The 12,350-nt window shown below is 32.8% G+C and overlaps 1 protein-coding gene across 1 annotated transcript in view; it reads right to left on the minus strand.

The window, feature by feature from the left end:
* LOC148612434 (kelch-like protein 18) overlaps positions 1-1,770 on the minus strand; it is a 93,166-nt gene extending 91,396 nt beyond the window's left edge. The window contains exon 1 of the mRNA XM_088593852.1: positions 1,697-1,770. The gene's annotated coding sequence lies outside the window, so the exon portion shown is untranslated. The remainder of the gene's footprint in view (positions 1-1,696) is intronic.
* Between the last annotated feature and the right edge of the window lie 10,580 nt (positions 1,771-12,350).

Raw genomic sequence — 12,350 nt, forward strand, 5'->3', positions numbered from 1 at the left:
ATTTCCTCAATTTCTTGGGAAAACAGCATTTGTTTTTGAAATTTTATTCAATTTTAACATAATAATGAGATTATTATGTTAAAAGACCCTATTTAAACAAAAAAACATTACAAGACTACATTAGGAATCTTAGAATTGACCAGACCTTGATATAATATTATTTTGCCACTTTTTGCGGCAAAAATGTATGTTTATTTTGATTATCGTCTGGCTTCATTTAAGGTATAGGCCTAACAAATTTTCATCCACATTAAACATTTTATAGCAAAATAAGATGAAAGTATCTTCATGTGATAGCTTAGATTCTAAGCTTTAAAATGGTACCACATAAGTATATGGTAGGTTGATATTTTGATCAATATAAGCATAAATATGCGTTTTTTTTGTAAATCTGAAATTTTCAAAAATGTTCGATTTACCCCCATTTTTCAACATTTGCTTGTTGGTTTTTAAATATAATTCAATTATTTCTTGATAAAAATGTGTTTTTACATATTCAATCACAATAACAATAACTGTCATGTGCTAAAAACTGCTTTTAAATTCAAAATGTCTTTTTTTGTCTGACCTTTCGCCATTTTTTCCACTGAAAATAGCTCTAAAATTTACCCTAAAATGTAAATTTTCGACCTCAAAAAATTTTTTTGAGCTGAAAAACATGATTTTTCAAGTCAAGCAACTTTATTGCCACACAAAACAAGTGACAGAAAAAATTAAATATTTTTTTTGAATTCTTAGTAAGCAAAAATGTATTTTTTTGTTGAAAAAACGCATTTAAAAAAAAGGGGGTCTGCCGCAGTGTTTCTGATTCCAATGAAAAACAAATCAGAGGTTTTGACATAATATTTGTTTATTTATTTCTGTTTAATGGATTACTCTTGAAAGAACAGCAAAGTATCAGATTTCTACTACCTTCCAATTTCCAAATATGAATATCCAAAAATGGCACTTTAATTCAAAGTCCAAAGTGTTTTTTTGCCAATTTTAAAAAAGTGTAATTTTCTTTGTATCTAAGATACAAGTTTCCTGAATGGCTTAAATCAAAGTATGAAATGGCTTTATTTAAATGATTAAGACACAATGTATGAATTTATTTACCTGTTTGACTTATGTGGGCCACAGAAGTGCCCAAAATGTGACATTTTTGCCTTCGCAAGAAAAATGACCAAAATTTTGAACTTTAAATTGTAATAACTTTTGAACCCCTTGACCGATTTTAAAAATTTTTGCACCAGTAAGTTACATTTCTTGGGCTCTTTCAAACTAATATGAACTTGTACATTTTCTATATACTTCATATTTTGACTGACCTCCCTACCATGATAAGAAAAAAACGAGAAAAAAAATCGTCATTTTTTGCGATTTTTCATATGTTTTTTCTTTACGTAGAAAAAATGAGATATCGTCACCAAACTTAGGAAAAACATATAGAACCATCTAAATGTGATGGAATGCACATTTCAGATCCCTTTGTTCAATCCCTTTTGTTTATATGCAAATAAAATATGTTTAAACTAAACATTTCAGATTTTTTTTTCGATGGCCACCATTTTAAAATGGCCGCCATCCAAAATAAGGTGTACGATATTTGCCATTTTTAAACTAAATAGCAATTCATTGTTCTATAAAATGAAATTATAACAAAAATCTTGATGTTTTACATATATCACGTAAATTGTTTGTCATACACTCTTACTGTTGCTAAATATGTGCTTTTCAATCGCAACTTTCCTACTTTCACTTTGCTGTCAGCCATGCTGTTTGTGTGATTCTAATCACTTCGGCACCTGGGTAATCGGCACCAGATAGAGTCACTTCGGCACCTGGTCAAATCGGGACCTGGTTAAATCGGTACCTTCGCTAGTTAAATCGGCACCTGTTTCTCATTGGTCTTATATGATTGATTAAAAGTACTAAATCTACGTTGTAACAATTTTGTAAATATATGTAAAAAAGATTGAAAATAAAAGAAATTCAGAAATCATATTTTTATCTTCTTCTCGGAAAACCACTTGGCCCATAAAATCAAATTTAGCAGGAATAGTGAAACGCCTTTGAGCTTCTGGTATTATTATCTTAAGAGGGGATAGCAACTCTTGTATTACCTGTGGAATCTACAGGTGTGCACGCCACGAAAAAAATGAAAAGAGGTGTGCTTTGGCGGAAAAGGGGGATAGCTCATAATATAGGATAACGAAAAAACGAAGGATGATTTTTCTGATATTTTTCGTTAATTAAGGAACTGTACATTTAAATATATCACTAAAATCAGCCGAACTTTTCAATAGAATTATCAAAGCTTGGTTAAATGCATATTTTGAAATATCCAAGATAACTGCCATTTCGAATGGCTGCCATTCAAAGTAAGATGCCCTAATAAAAAAAGTGTTGAATTAATTGAAATTAAACGGCAATTCAAAGCTTGACTGTGAAGAAATAAGCAGAATAAAAAAAGAATTTCGTCTGGAGAGAACAGAAAATTGGGCAAAAGGCGATATATACATTTAACTAATCTGGTCGCATGACTGTGTCTCTTCGCGTGAACATGTTATAATTGGTATTCATATTTTAAGTTAGACGTACCACAATGTTTATTTATAATACTTCAATAGCGAATGACTTATCGGGATCTAAAGTTCAACATTGACAAATGTACGAGGCGCGTTTCAGCAGTTGGTAGTAATATTTTTACTAAACAATAGGAAGAAAATATCGCACAACAGCCGCTGTTGAAGTATTTTACACATAAGAGAGTGCACCTCCCATGTGTACTTGTATAAGTTTGTGTCTTCTTGTGGCGTACTTTGTGTCAAATTTGAAATAAAAATTCAGGATTGAAATTTGCAAGAAATAAAAAGGCATAATCTATTATTGTCCTTATTTTTTTACGTTTTCATTAAATAGTATATTTCGGTGCTCTATGCAGAAGAAAAAAGTTTTCAAATAATGGCAGGACAAAAAATTTGATCCCAGAATCAAATAAAATAAATTGGCAGGCCATCCTTGTCGGTTAACATACATCCTGATTGTAAGGCTTTATTATTTTTCCAGTGTCCCTACTCTGATACTGCATAGATATTTTTGGAAATGGACGACAATCAATCATGATTTCATACAAAGAAATATCCTCAAATTTCAAGGGAGCATTCGCCGGATCCGCCCCTCTAAATCCGCGCCTGGATTAGATACTCCGCATGAAACTTTTTCTACATAAATGTACTAGCAAATTATGTTTTATTTGCAATAATACGGAACTATATTTAATATTCCCCATTTAAACATCTTGTCGGGATTAGGAAAACTAAATCACATTCTCCAAGAAAAGAACATTGTTCCATATCTCCCATCCGATTCTCGCTAAAATGTTTTGCTAATCAAAATTGGCATAACTCCCCTGTCATAGGCCAGGCATTTACGGAAGATTTTCCAAAGCGGCCCTTGAATCTCGACGTCATATTGCTTCTAAGGTCAAAGGGAGATAACTCGCGAATTTCGCACAAAAACGACGTCACAAATTGACGACGATGTAGGTACGAGATCACAATTAATTCCCCTTGACTTTTCGTTGGCAGTGGTCACTTTTCATGTCTGCGGGGTCTCCGAAGCAAAGTTGCTAAAAATAAAACATGATGGTGAATTTTTCTAGCACTCTAAAAGAAATCTGCTTTTATACATGTTTCCATATTGGTGAAGTTTGAATGAGTTTGAAGCGGTGGAATTTTTTTTATATGTCAAGATGGGTCTGTTGAAATGCACTACGAAATTAATTGTGTCCACCTACCCATAAGAGAGGTCACATTTTTGTAAAACATGCTATTTTTATATGTTTTGGGGGTTTATTTCTCAGAATTCATGGAATGAACATGAAATGCAGCAAATAAAAACCTATTTCTTTTCTCATTTTTTTTGCATTTTAGCCCAAAAATGGGTTTCTATGGGACTTTCAATGTAAAACTCATAATTGCTTATGGCATCAGGGAAGAATTGGGCAAATGAGCTAATTATTGTCTCATTTTGAGTTTTTTGCACACACAGTGTCATATTAACAGCAAAAAAAACTATTCATAAGCAGTGGACAGGGTAAAGGTAAAAAATTTAACATTTAGAATCTGTTTTTAACCTGCGGCAAAGGTCATTTGGCAAAATTACAGTGTTAGTCAATGGTCTCAACTTCTCGGAATACTCCCTTGCACTGCATTGGTATGAAATTCTGGATTATGGGAGAGAAATGTCTTAAAAATGTAAAAACAACCATGATTTCCCATTCTTTTACATATGTTTTGAATAAACGTCTCACTTAAATCCCTACTGAGTTGATGAAAAACACTTATTTTGGAGCCGGTCATACACTAAAAAGCCTAAAAGCAGAAAAAACCTGACTTGATACGAAAAAGAAACATCCAGATGAGTTCATATGTACCACATAAGCATCAAAACATGCATTTTAAAATATCTTTTCACTATTTTGTGGCTGTAGGGGTAAAATCTTTGTATAAATGGCATATTTACCAAAACCCACAGTTTTACAACCCTGGTCCTGGCTTGATTTTAATTACCCCATCTGATAGTTTACTCTAAAACACTGCCTCTGGTTGTTTTTAAAGTACATTTAATGTGTCTATAGCACTTTGGAAGCAAGTTTGGGTTGATTCATTCTTTTTTAGCTACTAAAAATGAGTTTTTATATAAGTACCCCTGCACTATGTGAAAATTTTCTAATACTGCAGTGTCACGTATTAAACCACATATTTCTGTCTTAAATCAGATGGAAAGATGACTAGCTGGTGTTTTCTACTTCAGAAACATGCAATGCAATGGAAATAAAGAAAAGAAATCAGAAAATCTGTCAAATATTTGAATTGTGGCTATTTAGAGGACACTTCTTCACCCAATCTGCAAAAAGTTGAAGTCGCGACATATACCAATGATATAAAAATTGCCATAAATCATTTATTTTTCAACAAATCTCTGTAAAACTTTGCAGTTAGACTTAGAAATGAATAGACTTTCCACAGAAGAAGCCTTTACTTGAGTTTCAAAATAAGCCGATCTAATAGGTACGAGATCACAATTAATTCCCCTTGACTTTTTGTCGTATACATATATAGTTCCTTCTTTTTTAGTGTGTTTCTTCCTGATTTTTTTTCTTTGCTGTCATAAACTTTATTGCTTAGTACTAACTGCAGAAATGTGGGGCAAGGATCACATTTACAAGGTTTTTTTTTTTTTTTTTCATTCTATAATTTTATGTGGAAGTTGTGATTTGGTCCTTTGAAAGAAGGTCAAAATTTAGGACATTTGGCAGTGGTCACTTTTCATGTCTACGGGGTCTCCGAAGCAAAGTTGCTAAAAATAAAACATGATGGTGAATTTTTCTAGCACTCTAAAAGAAATCTGCTTTTATACATGTTTCCATATTGGTGAAGTTTGAATGAGTTTGAAGCGGTGGAATTTTTTTTATATGTCAAGATGGGTCTGTTGAAATGCACTACGAAATTAATTGTGTCCACCTACCCATAAGAGAGGTCACATTTTTGTAAAACATGCTATTTTTATATGTTTTGGGGGTTTATTTCTCAGAATTCATGGAATGAACATGAAATGCAGCAAATAAAAACCTATTTCTTTTCTCATTTTTTTTGCATTTTAGCCCAAAAATGGGTTTCTATGGGACTTTCAATGTAAAACTCATAATTGCTTATGGCATCAGGGAAGAATTGGGCAAATGAGCTAATTATTGTCTCATTTTGAGTTTTTTGCACACACAGTGTCATATTAACAGCAAAAAAAACTATTCATAAGCAGTGGACAGGGTAAAGGTAAAAAATTTAACATTTAGAATCTGTTTTTAACCTGCGGCAAAGGTCATTTGGCAAAATTACAGTGTTAGTCAATGGTCTCAACTTCTCGGAATACTCCCTTGCACTGCATTGGTATGAAATTCTGGATTATGGGAGAGAAATGTCTTAAAAATGTAAAAACAACCATGATTTCCCATTCTTTTACATATGTTTTGAATAAACGTCTCACTTAAATCCCTACTGAGTTGATGAAAAACACTTATTTTGGAGCCGGTCATACACTAAAAAGCCTAAAAGCAGAAAAAACCTGACTTGATACGAAAAAGAAACATCCAGATGAGTTCATATGTACCACATAAGCATCAAAACATGCATTTTAAAATATCTTTTCACTATTTTGTGGCTGTAGGGGTAAAATCTTTGTATAAATGGCATATTTACCAAAACCCACAGTTTTACAACCCTGGTCCTGGCTTGATTTTAATTACCCCATCTGATAGTTTACTCTAAAACACTGCCTCTGGTTGTTTTTAAAGTACATTTAATGTGTCTATAGCACTTTGGAAGCAAGTTTGGGTTGATTCATTCTTTTTTAGCTACTAAAAATGAGTTTTTATATAAGTACCCCTGCACTATGTGAAAATTTTCTAATACTGCAGTGTCACGTATTAAACCACATATTTCTGTCTTAAATCAGATGGAAAGATGACTAGCTGGTGTTTTCTACTTCAGAAACATGCAATGCAATGGAAATAAAGAAAAGAAATCAGAAAATCTGTCAAATATTTGAATTGTGGCTATTTAGAGGACACTTCTTCACCCAATCTGCAAAAAGTTGAAGTCGCGACATATACCAATGATATAAAAATTGCCATAAATCATTTATTTTTCAACAAATCTCTGTAAAACTTTGCAGTTAGACTTAGAAATGAATAGACTTTCCACAGAAGAAGCCTTTACTTGAGTTTCAAAATAAGCCGATCTAATAGGTACGAGATCACAATTAATTCCCCTTGACTTTTTGTCGTATACATATATAGTTCCTTCTTTTTTAGTGTGTTTCTTCCTGATTTTTTTTCTTTGCTGTCATAAACTTTATTGCTTAGTACTAACTGCAGAAATGTGGGGCAAGGATCACATTTACAAGGTTTTTTTTTTTTTTTTTCATTCTATAATTTTATGTGGAAGTTGTGATTTGGTCCTTTGAAAGAAGGTCAAAATTTAGGACATTTGGCAGTGGTCACTTTTCATGTCTGCGGGGTCTCCGAAGCAAAGTTGCTAAAAATAAAACATGATGGTGAATTTTTCTAGCACTCTAAAAGAAATCTGCTTTTATACATGTTTCCATATTGGTGAAGTTTGAATGAGTTTGAAGCGGTGGAATTTTTTTTATATGTCAAGATGGGTCTGTTGAAATGCACTACGAAATTAATTGTGTCCACCTACCCATAAGAGAGGTCACATTTTTGTAAAACATGCTATTTTCATATGTTTTGGGGGTTTATTTCTCAGAATTCATGGAATGAACATGAAATGCAGCAAAAAAAAAGACCTATTTCTTTTCTCATTTTTTTTGCATTTTAGCCCCAAAATGGGTTTCTATGGGACTTTCAATGTAAAACTCATAATTGCTTATGGCATCAGGGAAGAATTGGGCAAATGAGCTAATTATTGTCTCATTTTGAGTTTTTTGCACACACAGTGTCATATTAACAGCAAAAAAAACTATTCATAAGCAGTGGACAGGGTAAAGGTAAAAAATTTAACATTTAGAATCTGTTTTTAACCTGCGGCAAAGGTCATTTGGCAAAATTACAGTGTTAGTCAATGGTCTCAACTTCTCGGAATACTCCCTTGCACTGCATTGGTATGAAATTCTGGATTATGGGAGAGAAATGTCTTAAAAATGTAAAAACAACCATGATTTCCCATTCTTTTACATATGTTTTGAATAAACGTCTCACTTAAATCCCTACTGAGTTGATGAAAAACACTTATTTTGGAGCCGGTCATACACTAAAAAGCCTAAAAGCAGAAAAAACCTGACTTGATATGAAAAAGAAACATCCAGATGAGTTCATATGTACCACATAAGCATCAAAACATGCATTTTAAAATATCTTTTCACTATTTTGTGGCTGTAGGGGTAAAATCTTTGTATAAATGGCATATTTACCAAAACCCACAGTTTTACAACCCTGGTCCTGGCTTGATTTTAATTACCCCATCTGATAGTTTACTCTAAAACACTGCCTCTGGTTGTTTTTAAAGTACATTTAATGTGTCTATAGCACTTTGGAAGCAAGTTTGGGTTGATTCATTCTTTTTTAGCTACTAAAAATGAGTTTTTATATAAGTACCCCTGCACTATGTGAAAATTTTCTAATACTGCAGTGTCACGTATTAAACCACATATTTCTGTCTTAAATCAGATGGAAAGATGACTAGCTGGTGTTTTCTACTTCAGAAACATGCAATGCAATGGAAATAAAGAAAAGAAATCAGAAAATCTGTCAAATATTTGAATTGTGGCTATTTAGAGGACACTTCTTCACCCAATCTGCAAAAAGTTGAAGTCGCGACATATACCAATGATATAAAAATTGCCATAAATCATTTATTTTTCAACAAATCTCTGTAAAACTTTGCAGTTAGACTTAGAAATGAATAGACTTTCCACAGAAGAAGCCTTTACTTGAGTTTCAAAATAAGCCGATCTAATAGGTACGAGATCACAATTAATTCCCCTTGACTTTTTGTCGTATACATATATAGTTCCTTCTTTTTTAGTGTGTTTCTTCCTGATTTTTTTTCTTTGCTGTCATAAACTTTATTGCTTAGTACTAACTGCAGAAATGTGGGGCAAGGATCACATTTACAAGGTTTTTTTTTTTTTTTTTCATTCTATAATTTTATGTGGAAGTTGTGATTTGGTCCTTTGAAAGAAGGTCAAAATTTAGGACATTTGGCAGTGGTCACTTTTCATGTCTACGGGGTCTCCGAAGCAAAGTTGCTAAAAATAAAACATGATGGTGAATTTTTCTAGCACTCTAAAAGAAATCTGCTTTTATACATGTTTCCATATTGGTGAAGTTTGAATGAGTTTGAAGCGGTGGAATTTTTTTTATATGTCAAGATGGGTCTGTTGAAATGCACTACGAAATTAATTGTGTCCACCTACCCATAAGAGAGGTCACATTTTTGTAAAACATGCTATTTTCATATGTTTTGGGGGTTTATTTCTCAGAATTCATGGAATGAACATGAAATGCAGCAAAAAAAAAGACCTATTTCTTTTCTCATTTTTTTTGCATTTTAGCCCCAAAATGGGTTTCTATGGGACTTTCAATGTAAAACTCATAATTGCTTATGGCATCAGGGAAGAATTGGGCAAATGAGCTAATTATTGTCTCATTTTGAGTTTTTTGCACACACAGTGTCATATTAACAGCAAAAAAAACTATTCATAAGCAGTGGACAGGGTAAAGGTAAAAAATTTAACATTTAGAATCTGTTTTTAACCTGCGGCAAAGGTCATTTGGCAAAATTACAGTGTTAGTCAATGGTCTCAACTTCTCGGAATACTCCCTTGCACTGCATTGGTATGAAATTCTGGATTATGGGAGAGAAATGTCTTAAAAATGTAAAAACAACCATGATTTCCCATTCTTTTACATATGTTTTGAATAAACGTCTCACTTAAATCCCTACTGAGTTGATGAAAAACACTTATTTTGGAGCCGGTCATACACTAAAAAGCCTAAAAGCAGAAAAAACCTGACTTGATATGAAAAAGAAACATCCAGATGAGTTCATATGTACCACATAAGCATCAAAACATGCATTTTAAAATATCTTTTCACTATTTTGTGGCTGTAGGGGTAAAATCTTTGTATAAATGGCATATTTACCAAAACCCACAGTTTTACAACCCTGGTCCTGGCTTGATTTTAATTACCCCATCTGATAGTTTACTCTAAAACACTGCCTCTGGTTGTTTTTAAAGTACATTTAATGTGTCTATAGCACTTTGGAAGCAAGTTTGGGTTGATTCATTCTTTTTTAGCTACTAAAAATGAGTTTTTATATAAGTACCCCTGCACTATGTGAAAATTTTCTAATACTGCAGTGTCACGTATTAAACCACATATTTCTGTCTTAAATCAGATGGAAAGATGACTAGCTGGTGTTTTCTACTTCAGAAACATGCAATGCAATGGAAATAAAGAAAAGAAATCAGAAAATCTGTCAAATATTTGAATTGTGGCTATTTAGAGGACACTTCTTCACCCAATCTGCAAAAAGTTGAAGTCGCGACATATACCAATGATATAAAAATTGCCATAAATCATTTATTTTTCAACAAATCTCTGTAAAACTTTGCAGTTAGACTTAGAAATGAATAGACTTTCCACAGAAGAAGCCTTTACTTGAGTTTCAAAATAAGCCGATCTAATAGGTACGAGATCACAATTAATTCCCCTTGACTTTTTGTCGTATACATATATAGTTCCTTCTTTTTTAGTGTGTTTCTTCCTGATTTTTTTTCTTTGCTGTCATAAACTTTATTGCTTAGTACTAACTGCAGAAATGTGGGGCAAGGATCACATTTACAAGGTTTTTTTTTTTTTTTTTCATTCTATAATTTTATGTGGAAGTTGTGATTTGGTCCTTTGAAAGAAGGTCAAAATTTAGGACATTTGGCAGTGGTCACTTTTCATGTCTACGGGGTCTCCGAAGCAAAGTTGCTAAAAATAAAACATGATGGTGAATTTTTCTAGCACTCTAAAAGAAATCTGCTTTTATACATGTTTCCATATTGGTGAAGTTTGAATGAGTTTGAAGCGGTGGAATTTTTTTTATATGTCAAGATGGGTCTGTTGAAATGCACTACGAAATTAATTGTGTCCACCTACCCATAAGAGAGGTCACATTTTTGTAAAACATGCTATTTTCATATGTTTTGGGGGTTTATTTCTCAGAATTCATGGAATGAACATGAAATGCAGCAAAAAAAAAGACCTATTTCTTTTCTCATTTTTTTTGCATTTTAGCCCCAAAATGGGTTTCTATGGGACTTTCAATGTAAAACTCATAATTGCTTATGGCATCAGGGAAGAATTGGGCAAATGAGCTAATTATTGTCTCATTTTGAGTTTTTTGCACACACAGTGTCATATTAACAGCAAAAAAAACTATTCATAAGCAGTGGACAGGGTAAAGGTAAAAAATTTAACATTTAGAATCTGTTTTTAACCTGCGGCAAAGGTCATTTGGCAAAATTACAGTGTTAGTCAATGGTCTCAACTTCTCGGAATACTCCCTTGCACTGCATTGGTATGAAATTCTGGATTATGGGAGAGAAATGTCTTAAAAATGTAAAAACAACCATGATTTCCCATTCTTTTCCATATGTTTTGAATAAACGTCTCACTTAAATCCCTACTGAGTTGATGAAAAACACTTATTTTGGAGCCGGTCATACACTAAAAAGCCTAAAAGCAGAAAAAACCTGACTTGATATGAAAAAGAAACATCCAGATGAGTTCATATGTACCACATAAGCATCAAAACATGCATTTTAAAATATCTTTTCACTATTTTGTGGCTGTAGGGGTAAAATCTTTGTATAAATGGCATATTTACCAAAACCCACAGTTTTACAACCCTGGTCCTGGCTTGATTTTAATTACCCCATCTGATAGTTTACTCTAAAACACTGCCTCTGGTTGTTTTTAAAGTACATTTAATGTGTCTATAGCACTTTGGAAGCAAGTTTGGGTTGATTCATTCTTTTTTAGCTACTAAAAATGAGTTTTTATATAAGTACCCCTGCACTATGTGAAAATTTTCTAATACTGCAGTGTCACGTATTAAACCACATATTTCTGTCTTAAATCAGATGGAAAGATGACTAGCTGGTGTTTTCTACTTCAGAAACATGCAATGCAATGGAAATAAAGAAAAGAAATCAGAAAATCTGTCAAATATTTGAATTGTGGCTATTTAGAGGACACTTCTTCACCCAATCTGCAAAAAGTTGAAGTCGCGACATATACCAATGATATAAAAATTGCCATAAATCATTTATTTTTCAACAAATCTCTGTAAAACTTTGCAGTTAGACTTAGAAATGAATAGACTTTCCACAGAAGAAGCCTTTACTTGGGTTTCAAAATAAGCCGATCTAATAGGTACGAGATCACAATTAATTCCCCTTGACTTTTTGTCGTATACATATATAGTTCCTTCTTTTTTATTGTGTTTCTTCCTGATTTTTTTTCTTTGCTGTCATAAACTTTATTGCTTAGTACTAACTGCAGAAATGTGGGGCAAGGATCACATTTACAAGGTTTTTTTTTTTTTTTCATTCTATAATTTTATGTGGAAGTTGTGATTTGGTCCTTTGAAAGAAGGTCAAAATTTAGGACATTTGGCAGTGGTCACTTTTCATGTCTACGGGGTCTCCGAAGCAAAGTTGCTAAAAATAAAACATGATGGTGAATTTTTCTAGCACTCTAAAAGAAATCTGCTTTTATACATGTTTCC

Source organism: Perna viridis, chromosome 7 (genome assembly GCF_037379345.1).
Source record: "Perna viridis isolate PV_CMFRI_1.1 ecotype Kerala chromosome 7, ASM3737934v1, whole genome shotgun sequence".
Taxonomy (NCBI): Eukaryota; Metazoa; Mollusca; class Bivalvia; order Mytilida; family Mytilidae; genus Perna; species Perna viridis.